Below are 14,115 nucleotides of genomic sequence, written 5' to 3' on the forward strand. Positions count from 1 at the left end.
AAGTAAGAGATTTCTTAAATAGGATGCAAGAAAGTACTAACCTTGAAGGGAAAAACTACTAAATCTGACTACATTAAAATTAAAAACTTCTGCTTACCAAGAAAACTATTCAGGGCTGAAAAGGCAAGCCAAAGAGTTGCAGAAAAAGTTTTAAATATTTTCATTACATATAATTAGTAAATATCTTACCAGGGTATATACAGAATGCGAGAAAAACTGATTGAAAAATAGACAAAAGTTTTGAGCAGGTACATTATAAGAGGAAAGAAAAAGAGCTAATAAACCTATGAAAAGTTATTCAACCCCACTAGTAACCAGATGGATACAAATAGAAACTACAAGATACACGCAAACCAGACTGACAATAATTAAAAAACCCCAACAATACCACATTTTAGTAAGGATATAGATCAGTGAAAGCTCATATGTAACTAGTGATAATACAAATTGGTGCAACCACTTTGGAAAACTCTGAAATTTATCTATTAAAGTTGAAGATGCAGACACATTGTAATACAACAATTCTGCTCCTAAGTATATACCCAGCAGAAATGGGTACATATGTATGCTAGGATGCATGGAAAAAAGCCCCACTCATTATTTATAAAAGACCAAGTTCAGAAATAACCCAAATATCACTTAATAGTAAAATGAATACAGAAAATAAATTTAAAAGTATTGTGGAATTCTCAAGTAATGGAATTTATAAAGGAAATAAACTGTAGATATAGCCATGGTCTTAGATAGATCTTGAATATAATGTTGAACAAAATATACCAGACATAAAATTATACACACTTTTTCATTCCTTTTAAATCAATTTTGAAAACAGACAAAAGTAATCTATAGTGTTTAGGGATAAGTCCTTACCGTTACAAAGAAAAGCAACAAATATGCTGGAATAATGGTTATATTTAGAGGGGAGGATGAGATTTGTGTTTACGGATGAGCATTTAAGGGGTAGGTTTCTAGGGCATTGACAATGTTTTATTCCTTGATCTGGTTGGTAATTACACATCTGTTAGTCTTATAATAAATCATTAAGCTATACATTTATGCTTTTTGCATATTTATTGTCTGTCATTTTTCACAAGGCCAAAAAAGTAAAATGAATCACTAAAAACAAAATAGTAATTATCCCAGCATCTAGCTTATATTACTCCTATATAAGCACAAAGATATAAAATACTTTGTCAAATGTCCTGCTTAAGCACATCTCCCTGATGTTTGGAGTAATCTTGTCAAAAATGAAAATGATACTTGCTAGACATGAATTGTTTCTAATAAATCTTAGACAGACCCACGGGAGGCAGTATGTTGTCACATAAAAAATGTAAAATGGAAGTGGCAATACTGCTACATCACTCCTGGCTAGCCCAGTGCCTTGGAAAATCAATTGACTACGTCCCTCCTCTTTAAAAATGACCTTGAAATAGATGATTACTTAGGCTTTCTATGATTTTAAACTTTTTAGAATTCACTAATTCTATGAATAAAAAAATTCTCTAAAATATCCTGAATTTCTGTTCTATAAGGCCTCTCTGATATTCAAGTGATATTCAAGTGAGTGTTAAAAAGAGGCATCACAAAACATGCAATTCCAAATTATATGCAGTGATAATCAGTTAAAAAAAAACTAGAATATCTATGGCTAGAACATCTAAAAGTTTTAACTACAGCTTGCTGAGCAGTGTCAATATATGTACATGGTCCATGCTGTTGTTAAAAGGTGGCTTACAAATCCAGAGGAGGAGAGAAGTAGTCTAAAAGTTATTTTATTTTTGCTTGAGTTCTCAGCACGATCCATGTTAATTCCAGAAGATAAGTAATAGGCACCGAGCTCTACCCACTTACCTCTCAAGTCCTGATGTGTGGAAATACTATCCAAGTAGGAGCTGCTTGTTTCTTCATTCAAGCTACGAGTGCTTATTTAGTTCCCGTCCTGTGCTGACACTGTGGAGAACGCAAAGATGGAGGGAGTATTATTCCTGCCCTCAAGTTGCTTACAGTAGACCTGTTACTTTTGAAAAATGTTATATAATTTTAATTAACATGAAACTTCAAAAAATGCTATTGACAGACTCTGATTTATTAATTTACATAACAAGAAAATAATTATCAATGGAACGTTGATGATCTGAAAATAAAGGACCAATAATTAGCAGGCCAATCCCATGTTAGAAAGTAATTCCAACAGTATCAGAAAATTCTTATACTATGATGTTTTGTTCTAAAAGGCGAAAAAAAATTGAGTATGCAGCATGATCTCAACTATGGAATATGACAAAAGAGAAAAGTACAGTAGTCACGCTGCATTCATAGATTGACTTTCCATAATTTCAGTTACCTGCAGTCAACCATGGTTTGACAATATTAGGATACCTTGAGAGAGTGAGAGAGCACATTGTCACAACTTTTATTACACTATACTATAATTGTTCTATTTTATTATTAATAATTATGTTGTTAATCTCTTACTGTGCTTAACATATAAATGAAACTTTATCACAGCAATGTATGTATAGGAAAAAACATAGTATATATAGGGTTTTAGCACTATCAGCGGTACTATCAGTGGTTTCAGCCACCTACTGGGGATCTTTAAATATATCCCTTATGGATTAGGGGGAGCTACCATACACTAAAATGTGAATAGTGGCTATCTTTGGGATATTTATATTTATTTATTTATATCAAGGGTATATTTTCTTTAGAATCAGAAAAATATATACATTTATTTAAAAATATATCAAAAAGGTAGTTAGCATAAAAGTTTTCAAAAATAAAGTGAAAGAAACCAAGTTTGTATTTACTTGGAATTAACCGTTTAGCCAGAGCACTGAAGAACAGAAACACGTAGCACCTAGAATTACAGGGTCATACTAGAGTTTGTTTTTAAAAATCCACAGGAAAAAACACTGGAAGATTAGAGAAGATAGAAAGGAAATTCAACCCCATAATTGGGAAAGGATTTTGCTGAAAACATTTGCCAGTTTTTCTAGTAATAATATTGTTTTGCTTGATAATCATATCGTGTCTGCCAATGGCATTGTTCTCTATGTTCTCTAGTGACAGTGAGAGATAAAAGCGAGACAGATTTGTGACATGTAGTAACGTGGGGAAACATTTTCCCTTGCAACAGGAAGAACAGAAAATCTTACCTCCCTGAATCTTGAGTCTTTACCCATGCCACTGCAGAGTAACTGAGTTTAAATTTAATATAATTTTTTATTTTTATGGGTGTTTTTGTTAGTCTTAATTTATTTTTATATTTGTATTAAAGTTTAATTAAGTACAATGAAATGCACAGTTCCTAGGTATTCAGTTTGAGGAGGTTTGACAGTAATAAGATCTAGAACAACAAAGTTCCCTTGGGCCCCTTTTCCCATCAACTCCCCTGTCCCCTCCTCAATTACTTTCTGATTTCTGTCACCACAGATTAGTTTTCTCCCCTTTTGGAATTCTTATAAATGGAACCAGAGAGCAACACATAGTAACAGAGCTTTGACTACAAAGTCTAGTTTGAAATTTGTTGAAATTTCTTGGGCTAACCTCCCAAGAATTCTGGAGTATTATCAATCACTTCATGTAAACAAGTAGCTGTGTCACTATCACAGCAACAAAAATGAGTTTAAAGTTGCTTTTTTCCCCTTTTGCTCAATTTTCCTAGATAGGAACGTATAACCTTATAACCTGAAAGGTACCACTTTCAGGAGGACTGAAACCGACCATGAAATCAGGGATACTTGGGCTCTATTCCTGTTAATTCTGATAGCTAGCTTAATAGTCTTGCTCAGGTTGTTTGCTCTGTCTCTGTTCTCTTTAGTTCTTCTAATCTCTAAAATGAATATGACTCGAGATGGCCACACATAAATAGTGGTGTTAAGGATCTTCTTTCAAGGTTTCCTTGCCTTTAATATATATGGAAGTTGTGGTGAGCATGCTCGTTATAGGCTTGCTCCTGCATTGGCCCGCACTTTTTCTTGTACTGCCACAGTCTTCTGACTCCTAACAGTCATTCCAGACCTCTGTTCCACTCTTTGCTAGTCAACTTACTTCATTTCATAACCAGCTTCTCAGGATATTGCCATAACCCAGCACCATTTCACGCAAAGTATACACCCAGTCCCCTTCAATTCCTCCAAAGAACAAGTGACATAAGGCCGCAATATTTAGCAGAATGGTGTCACAGGCTTGGAGATAACAAAAGTATAACATCAATTACCTTAGAACAAAAACAGATCCAGATTCTGTGGGGAATAATGTTTATATAATTTGGGGGCTTTCTGTAAGAAAAAGAATACAAACATATACAAATATATCTTACCTTGCAAATTTAAAAATAAATGACCATATACACACATTGTTAAGTCCCCTCCCAAGATCTTTGAAGGGGGCCTACAAAGTAAAGAATGCTGGAAATTAAACTTCATTAGTTTTATGGTGAACCCACCTTCACTTGTATTTGCTCCCAGAAGTTTCCAGACCCAAACCCTGATTATTTGTACAGCTCCTATCAAGCTTCCATGAGAAGTGAAGCCAGCTCAGCTCCTAACAATGGGCATATTCAAGACTCATCACCTCATGCTTCGTTTCCTTCCCCAGGATGAATCATGATAGGGAGATCGATGTTCTTCAAGAAAATGCCAACCCCCATCTTCAAGATGCATCCTGGGTCACATGCCATAGACATGGACATCACAGTAGTTCACAGTATATATCCCAAAGTCTGATGTCTGGGTTATTAAGCCCTTACTGACACCATATTTGAGAAATCATCGGTTTAGCCAACACACCTCACATCTAGGAATAGTACATTTCATAGTACATCATAGATGATGTGAAAGAGAAGGTGAACTTTGTCCATTCCTTTTGACCATCAGTCAATCACCCCTTTCCGATGAGCTAGTGTTGAGACAAGAGCATAGACACTCTCTCCAAGAATAAATACGATTTTTCACCATAAGAAAACTTAAAACAAATTTTAAAAGTTGTCTAAATCTTTGGATTCATGGTCTTGCTAACAGACTTGCTTTACATTAAGAAACCAAATTCTTAACATTTCAATCCAAAAAGCTTTCTAAAGAACTGTCTATAATGTACTGCCCTCCATCAGCTCCATAGCGATCTTTCCCTGGACAAAACAAGGCTATTCCTGAAGATAAATCCATTTTCTCCTGAAATACATCAGCTGCTTTCAAATGTCCTAAAAGACAATTCTCTAATTGTAAAAACTCTTAATTACAATCATCCTAGGGTACCCTCATACATTGTATAATAACACTCTTCACAAGGTTGTGTGAAGATTACATTAAACAGTGTCTGTGAAAGTGCTTTGCAACATTTAAAGACTACATAGATATAAACCATGTTACTATTGAAGAATTGTAGCCCAAATCCTGTCAGTTTTTTAACTGATCAAACTATTAGAAATCCTCTATTACTTCTGTTAGTGGCCTCAAGAAGGCTAAACTAACATTCCCACAAATGATCCCAAATCAAAACTTCAACCGCCCCCTCACTTATTTTATTCACCTAAAGCTGGTGAAACAGCCCAAAAGTGAGAGGTAGAGAAGTAAAGTGCACAGGTTTAACCAGAAATCAACAGTTGAAACACAGTGGTTTCAGAAGAGCAATACATTAAATACATAAAGCAAGACTTTTTTAACCATGTAAATATATAGAGGTAAATATTATCTCTTTAGAAAGCACAAATAACTATGCCTAGATAACACTTGAAATTGTTTCAGCAAAAAAGCAGGGTATAAATAACTCAAAACCCTTAAAAACCATTATTAGTATATAATGCCAGCATTAGTCCCAACTCCTACTGTAGCATTATAAAAAACATCACTCTAGTTACTGTCTGCCCACAGGGTGCACAGCAATTTAAAGACATGCTTCTTGTTGTGTAAGAGGTTTTCTTTATTACCTAGTTCAAGGTCTCTTAAACCTCAGTCTTTTGTGAACTACATTCACATAATGTAGTGTAATCTGTAACTTTATTCATGAATTACTTTCCTTTAAATTGACTCTCTTTTAAACACTTAAATAGCTAATGTTAGTTTCATTTCAAGCAATAAACCCATGACATCTTGAACTTGATGGTTTTCTATTTTTTAATTTTAATTTTATTTTTTATTTTTTTAAAGACAGGGCCTTGTTCTGTCTCCCAGGCTGGAGTACAGTGGAGCCATCACAGTTCATTGCAAACCTCTGCCTCACAGGCTCAAGCGATCCTCCCACTTCAGCCTCCTGAGTAGCTGAGACTACAGATGTGTGCCACCAGGCCCTGTTAATTTTTGTATTTTTTCGTAGAGACGGGGTTTTGCTGTGTGCACAGGCTGGCTATTTTTTAAAGATACACATGAAATAAGTGAATAGCTTATTAGTTTTTTTAAAAAAAGTTTAACCATCTTAAAAAAATTGATACTATCATAGTTTATGTACCACGATGGAGACAAAACTGAATCACATAATGTATAAGGAGATAGTAGTAGACTTTGCCTGGATTAGAACTGTGAGGATAATTGGAAATCATTTAGTACAGCCTCCACTGAAACTGACAAAACAAACAAGGAGAAATTGAAGAATCAACAATTCTTTTTTTTTCTCAGCTGGCCTTAGGCCTAATCTTTTTTTTTTTTTTAATTATACTTTAAGTTTTAGGGTACATGCACAACGTGCAGGTTTGTTACATATGTATACATGTGCTATGTTGGTGTGCTGCACCCGTCAACTCGTCACTTACATTAGGTATATCTCCTAATGCTATCCCTCCCCCCTCCTCCCACCCCACAACAGGCCCCGGTGTGTGATGTTCCCCTTCCTGTGTCCATGTGTTCTCATTGTTCATTTCCCACCTATGAGTGAGAACATGTGGTGTTTGGTTTTTTGTCCTTGTGATAGTTTGCTGAGAATGATGGTTTCCAGCTTCATCCATGTCCCTACAAATGACATGATCTCATCATTTTTTATGGCTGCATAGTATTCCAGGCTGTATATGTGCCACATTTTCTTAATCCAGTCTATCATTGTTGGACATTTGAGTTGGTTCCAAGTCTTTGCTATTGTGAATAGTGCCGCTATAAACATATGTGTGCATGTGTCTTTATAGCAGCATAACTTATAATCCTTTGGGTATATATCCAGTAATGGGATGGCTGGGTCAAATGGTATTTCTAGTTCTAGATCCCTGAGGAATCGCCACACTGACTTCCACAATGGTTGAACTAGTTTACAGTCCCACCAACAGTGTAAAAGTATTCCTATTTCTCCACATCCTCTCCAGCATCTGTTGTTTCCTGACATTTTAATGATCGCCATTCTAACTGGTGTGAGATGGTATCTCATTGTGGTTTTGATTTGCATTTCTCTGATGGCCAGTGATGATGAGCATTTTTTCATGTGTCTTTTGGCTGCATAAATGTCTTCTTTTGAGAAGTGTCTGTTCATATCCTTCGCCCACTTGTTGATGGGGTTGTTTGTTTTTTCTTGTAAATTTGTTTGAGTTCATTGTAGATTCTGGATATGGGCCCTTTGTCAGATGAGTAGGTTGCAAAAATTTTCTCCCATTCTGTAGGTTGCCTGTTCACTCTGATGGTAGTTTCTTTTGCTGTGCAGAAGCTCTTTAGTTTAATTAGATCCCATTTGTCAATTTTGGCTTTTGTTGCCACTGCTTTTGGTGTTTTAGACATGAAGTCCTTGCCCATGCCTATGTCCTGAATTGTATTGCCTAGGTTTTCTTCTAGAGTTTTTATGGTTTTAGGTCTAACATTTAAGTCTTTAATTCATCTTGAATTAATTTTTGTATAAGGCGTAAGGAAGGGATCCAGTTTCAGCTTTCTACATATGGCTAGCCAGTTTTCCCAGCACCATTTATTAAATAGGGAATCTTTTCCCCATTTCTTGTTTTTGTCAGGTTTGTCAAAGATCAGATAGTTGTAGATATGTGGCATTATTTCTGAGGGCTCTGTTCTGTTCCATTGGTCTAGAATCAGCAATTCTAATGATGCATTTCTAATATACTGCTTTCCATAATCAATAGAACAAACAACAAAACCTAGTGGAGTCACAGAAATTTGGAAAACACAGTTTAAAACACTTGATTTTATGCCATATAAAAAACATGGATTCAACAACTGCAGAATGTGCATTCTTTCAAAATACACATGGAACATTTTCAAAAAATTTGACCATGTACTGGGCCAGAAATAATTCTGAACCAACTCCAAAGGATAGAAGTCATATAAAGCATGTTTTTTCACACAAAGCCATTAAGCAAGAAATCAAGTATATATAAGCATGTTTTTAAAAAATACTATTGAAATGATGGAATGTTCTAAAGAAACTAAAGAGGGGGTTAAAATAAAAGAGAATAAGGCAGCTGTCTAGACATTGCTGATATTCAGTGGCACCCATCTGCTAATTTTGCTTGGCATCTGTTCAAATTATTCGGTGCATTCTTTCTGCCTGCTCAGGATCTGGGTCAGGCTGGTTGTTAATACTCGGAATATTACACCATCTTTACAAACTAACATGGGGGAAAATCCTCTTGGGCATGGCAGAAGGTTGGATAAAAAATAGCCACTTTGCAAAACCCATGCCTGGAATGATTCTATTTTGTCAAAAAAAGGAGTATATGTATTCTTAAAAGTAATGGTGAACATTATTTAATTGTACAAAGTGAGTATCTTATTTAATCTTCAAAATATCCCTGAGAAGTAGGTTTTACAATTATTTCCATTTTATAGATGAGAAAACTGAAGCTTAGAGAGGCTTAAAGAACTTGGCCAAATTACGTAACTAGAAAATAATGGAGTTGGCAGTCACACTGTGCTTTCTGCCCTTCCAAATATTAATTTTAATTTTGCTATTGCTTGGAAGGACAAAGAAGAAGCTGGAGAGTGTTTGGCACTGGTAAGTCTAATTGGAAGCCCCTGGGGGTGGGTATAGGATAAATGTTGAGGAACGCTTTTTCTTTTCACTGTCACTCTGGATTCGATGTACTTTTTGATTATTTAAAGTTTATTTTTTCAAGGAGTACGTTGTGATTTTTTTCAGAGGAAAATTGACAAACAAAACGAAATAGCAGTAATTCATCCTACTTCCAACAGCCTGTACTTGTGACGTCTCCAGTGGACAGCAGATGCCCAGGAAGGAGTTCTACCCAGCAAGCTGAGGGTTCAAGAATGCTTGTGTGGCTTTGAGAAAATAAACCCCCATCTGTATTAGAAATGCTTTGTTTTTCTCCAACACCTAATCTGAGTTGTCCCAAAGGCTGAATAAACACTCATTTATCCTCAGAGCACCCTGTGAGGTCCCTGGTGTGGTCTAGGAGAGTGTGGAATTGAGTGGTGATAGCCCAAGATTTGCTCTCACCCACATTTAGGGATTCTGGCCCTTGGCAGGAAACGACTTAAACTCTGTGTGCCATCAACTAAAGGCATCGTCATCTTTACAATAATGATTTCCAGCCTCAAATGGATGCTATTAATTAGTCTAAAGTTTTCAGGGGCTTGAGAATGCCAGATGCTAAGGACTGAATGAATGCGAAGTTTTAGCCAAATCATAGAGCTGGGAGCTTGAAGGGAGGAGGTGAGGTGACTCGCAGCCCGTCAGTCACACGAGGAGGCTCAGGGCAGAAAGAACAGGATGGCCACTGTCCTGAGGCTGAGCTCCCTCTTCTAACCACACCAGACCACGTAATTAGAAATTACTTCAGCACATAAACAGGTACTTTACAATGTTTTCTTTTGACAACGGGCAGCACGCTTCTCCTTTCCTCTGCCAGACGGGAACCAGCATTGGCTTCCCATGGGCCCACCTCCTTTTCAGCCCAGCCCAGTCTTCCCCTACAGAGAAAGCAGCAGACACAGTCACACGGGAACATGGGCTCTAAATGTGGCCCCCTTCCAGGGGCCCTGGCTCAAGAGGAGCCGGTAAAATGGCCTCCTTTAACCTAAATCACCGCGGCCACGGTGCCCTCCCCCTCTGCCCTCCCGTTCTCCCATCAACAAGTTTAAGAAAGTTCTCTTCATAGAAAGCCTCATTATTGACATGGACACCCTCACTCAGAACACCCTCACCATACACCACTCCATCCCGCGGTGAGTGATAACAACTCTACTTGTGTTTAATTAGCTCTTGGTTTATGGGGCAGTTTGAGTTTAGGGTGTGGCTGTTTTAGTTGGTTATGCAGTTGACAGAAATACATGTGTATTGATGTGGGTTCTCTCTATATGCCCTCCCCCAGGCTCTGGTCTGAAAGCTCAACAGGCCCTCACTGCACTCCCAATGGAGGCAAATTGTTGCAACTTCCATGGTTCAATTTTATTCCATAAAGCTGGAATGGTAACCCGTGTTCTCAGTCTCTCGGTATCTGGCCAGGTGAGGGCCCATCTTGCTTATCACGAAGTAGAATTATTGACGGAAGCATAGTGGCTGCTCGGTTTCACAGGGCTGGAGGACAGCACAGCTTTAGAGACTACTCCCCAGGCAGCTGGCTGTGTGCCCTGACCCTAAGTGTCATCTGTTTATTTCTCTTATTTTTAAAATCATGTCCCTCATAGGATCCATGTCATGACTTATATTCACAAAAACATCTAAAATAGAAGCATGATTATAAAGCGGTGGATTATTTTTTTAAACAAACATTACAGAATGTACTCATCTAAATGTGTGTTTTCTCTTTCAAAGTAATCACTTCTGAAAGTTGTACACATATTCCCCAAATGGCAAGATTATGTAACATATTTGAGAAATTCTTTGAAATTATTCAAATATGTACGAGGCATCATATGTAAAGACAAAACAAAATCATAATTTTTTAAATTTAAAAATAATACATGTTCATATTGAAATTTTAATTTTTGTCTTATTCTTATTGTTTTCTGAATTCATAATTATAATACTAAAACCCAGAGACAGGCATTTTTAATGTGTTTTATATATATATGGATATATATATATATGGATATATATATATATATTTCCAGTCTTTTTTCCTAAGTTTCGTCCTACTGAATAGACTCAGAAGTGAGAAATCTTTGTCCTCTGAATGTAATTTCGAGCTTTGGAAACTAATTCCATTTTGTTGAATTCAGCAAATATTTATTGACTGTCTCCACATGCAAGGAGCTAAGTGGAATAAAAAGATTAACAAGATGTATTCATATTGACTTTTTGAAGAGGCCATTAACTGGTTCAGAAGGAGATGCCAAATAGAATTATAGAAAATATTCTGAACAATTGCAACATCATTGGAATAGGTGTGTAGTCTCCCAAGAGGACAAACTGAGGGGACAAATTGCACAGTACACATAATTGTGCAATTCCTGGAATGTTACAAAATGAACGTGGTCCACATCATATGCTGAATAAAACTATTTGGGATAGCCAGTAGCAGCCACCACAGCTCGGAACTAAAACTAGCCTAATGCAATGGTAAAAAATAGGTAAGGTGACGCTGTATCCCAGTTTGTCTGGGACAGCCCTGCTTTATGCCTGTCATCTTGATAAAATTAGTAACATTGCCCCCTTTCCTTTCCGAAGAGGACTGGCCAGGAGGACCAATTAATGATCTCCTTAATAACAGAGACAATTGATGTTGGTACCTTCCCCCATGCCTCCGAGTGTCTAAGAGCAATACTTTAGTTAGTTTAGTTAGTTAGGCCTGTTGGCCTGCCTAAACTATTTCTATTGGTCTATTTCTTGGCCTTTTTTTTCCTCTTTATTTCCTATCAATTAAAACACACATGCTCTAGTTTCCTAAAAATACAATGAGCCAATAAACAATGAGATGATGACTAATCTTAGCTTTTTATCAAGGAGACACAGGTTAAAACAAGTTGTTACCAATAATTAAAGTCAGTAAGAGTGTAGTAGGTGGATTCTACTACACTCTTGAGTGTGAGAAGATGAAATTGTTAAGATCCCTAATGGTAATTTTGTTGTAGATTTCATACTATCCGAAAGTGAAGATTGTGGATTTTGAGCCAGGCTGCCCAAGAATGAATGCTAGCTGCACCACTTACCAGCAGTATGATCCTGGGAAATTATCTACCCTCTTGGTGCCCCAGTTTTCTCATCAGTAAAATGGAGATAATAATCATATTTTTCTCATAGGATGGTTTTAAAGATTAAATGATATTTACATCCTATTACATCCAACATACATACTACATGAACTCACTCCTGATGAACGGAATGATCTAGGAAGCGAAACTGAAACATAGTGAAATTATCCATGTATTCAATCCTTTGACAAATGAGTTGGAGGACAAATAACAAATCAGGTACTATTCTAGACATTCTGATATCATAATAAGAGCAAGACAGATAGGTTTCCTGTCGTCTTCTTGCCTGGAGGGCAGGAAAAACATTAAACACCTAATTACAGCTAAAGTATGATGAGTGGTAAGCTAGGACCATGCATGAGGGAGCCCCAGCTGAGCACAGGAGGTGGGGAAAGCCCCCTGTTGAACTGACACATGGGTTTTAAATGGGAAGGTGTAAGGAAAGAGCAGTCTGATGAAAATATCTTATACCTCAGCCAATCCTAGTTTGTTAAATAAAGTCGAGTTATTGTGAAGATTATTTATTTATTTATTTTATTATACTTTAAGTTTTAGGGTACATGTGCACAACGTACAGGTTTGTTACATATATATACATGTGCCATGTTGGTGTGCTGCACCCATTAACTCGCCATTTACATTAGGTATATCTCCTAATGTTATCCCTCCCCCCACCCCCTCCCCGCACCCCAAGACATGCCCCGGTGTGTGATGTTCCCCTTCCTGTGTTCAAGTGTTCTCGTTGTTCAGTTCCCACCTATGAGTGAGAAAATGCGGTGTTTTGTTTGTCGTCCTTGCGATAGTTTGCTGAGAATGATGGTTTCCAGCTTCATCCATGTCCCTACAAAGGACATGAACTTATCCTTCTTTGTGGCTGCATAGTATTCCATGGTGTATATGTGCCACATTTTCTTAATCCAGTCTATCACTGATGGACATTTTTGGGTTGGTTCCAAGTCTTTGCTATTGTGAATAGTGCGCAATAAACATACGTGTGAGAAGGAGTCTTGCTCTGTCACCCAGGCTGGAGTGCAGTGGCGCGACTTCGGCTCATTGCAAGCCCCGCCTCCCAGGTTCACGCCATTCTCCTGCCTCAGCCTCCCAAGTAGCTGGGACTGCAGGTGCCTGCCACCATGCCCATCTAATTTTTTTTTTTTTTTTGTATTTTTAGTAGAGATGGGGTTTCACCATGTTAGCCAGGATGGTCTCGATCTCCTGACCTTGTGATCAGCCCGCCTCAGCGTCCCAAAGTGCTGGGATTACAGCCGTGAGCCACCACCTCCGGCCTGTGAAGATTCTTAATACAGTGCTCCCATACACTAATACACAGTATGGTCATCAGTTCAGGCTGGAGCATGAGATAGGCGCCTAACCCATTGGTGCTTGCTCATTTGATTTTCAAAGTTTAAGGATTTTTCCTAGTGTAGAAGCCCAGACTGCTAAACCTTTGTCTAAAAGTGTGATCTCTTATATGGTCTTTCAGCAGCTGAGTTGTAAGAAGTGGCATTCTCGGAGGGTTATCCAAGACATCGAGTCTGTTCCCTTCTCTAAGCACCCTACATTTCCCCTGGGACTAACTGCATTTCCAGACACTTTCAGAACTGGTCTGAACACTTTAAAATATCACACATTTTCAAAGTTGTTCTTTAGTTCTATACCATCGAAAATTACCATCTAAAACCCACTTCTTAATTTGTTGTGACTATACTGATGGTTCAGTCCTTAAATAGTTCTGTGTCTCCTATGTGAAGTCCATGTATAATTTTATTTAGAATTTAGGGTATAGTTTTATCTCACTTCTAGATGCTGGTGTACTTCCGCCTCTCTGATGAGAATCATGGTCCTGGCTGCCAGGGAGGTCATAATTAAATGAGAGGTCCAGTCACAACAACCACGTTGACTAGCAGGCACCTTTTCTCTTTGGCCCTGATTTTCTATCTTATAAATTTATCATATATTTTGATAAAAACTACCCCAATTTTTTGTGATAAAATGATGGGTATAAGTAAACTAAATATATCGTACATTATTTCCATAA

At 37.4% G+C, this 14,115-nt stretch overlaps 1 long non-coding RNA gene across 1 annotated transcript in view; it reads right to left on the reverse strand.

The window, feature by feature from the left end:
- LOC131381662 (uncharacterized) overlaps positions 1 to 14,115 on the reverse strand; it is a 231,768-nt gene that overhangs the window by 149,163 nt on the left and 68,490 nt on the right. Inside the window, exon 2 of the long non-coding RNA XR_009210541.1 lies at positions 1,855 to 1,953. This is a non-coding gene — a long non-coding RNA (uncharacterized LOC131381662). The remainder of the gene's footprint in view (positions 1 to 1,854; positions 1,954 to 14,115) is intronic.

Source organism: Hylobates moloch, unplaced genomic scaffold (genome assembly GCF_009828535.3).
Source record: "Hylobates moloch isolate HMO894 unplaced genomic scaffold, HMol_V3 SCAFFOLD_17, whole genome shotgun sequence".
Taxonomy (NCBI): Eukaryota; Metazoa; Chordata; class Mammalia; order Primates; family Hylobatidae; genus Hylobates; species Hylobates moloch.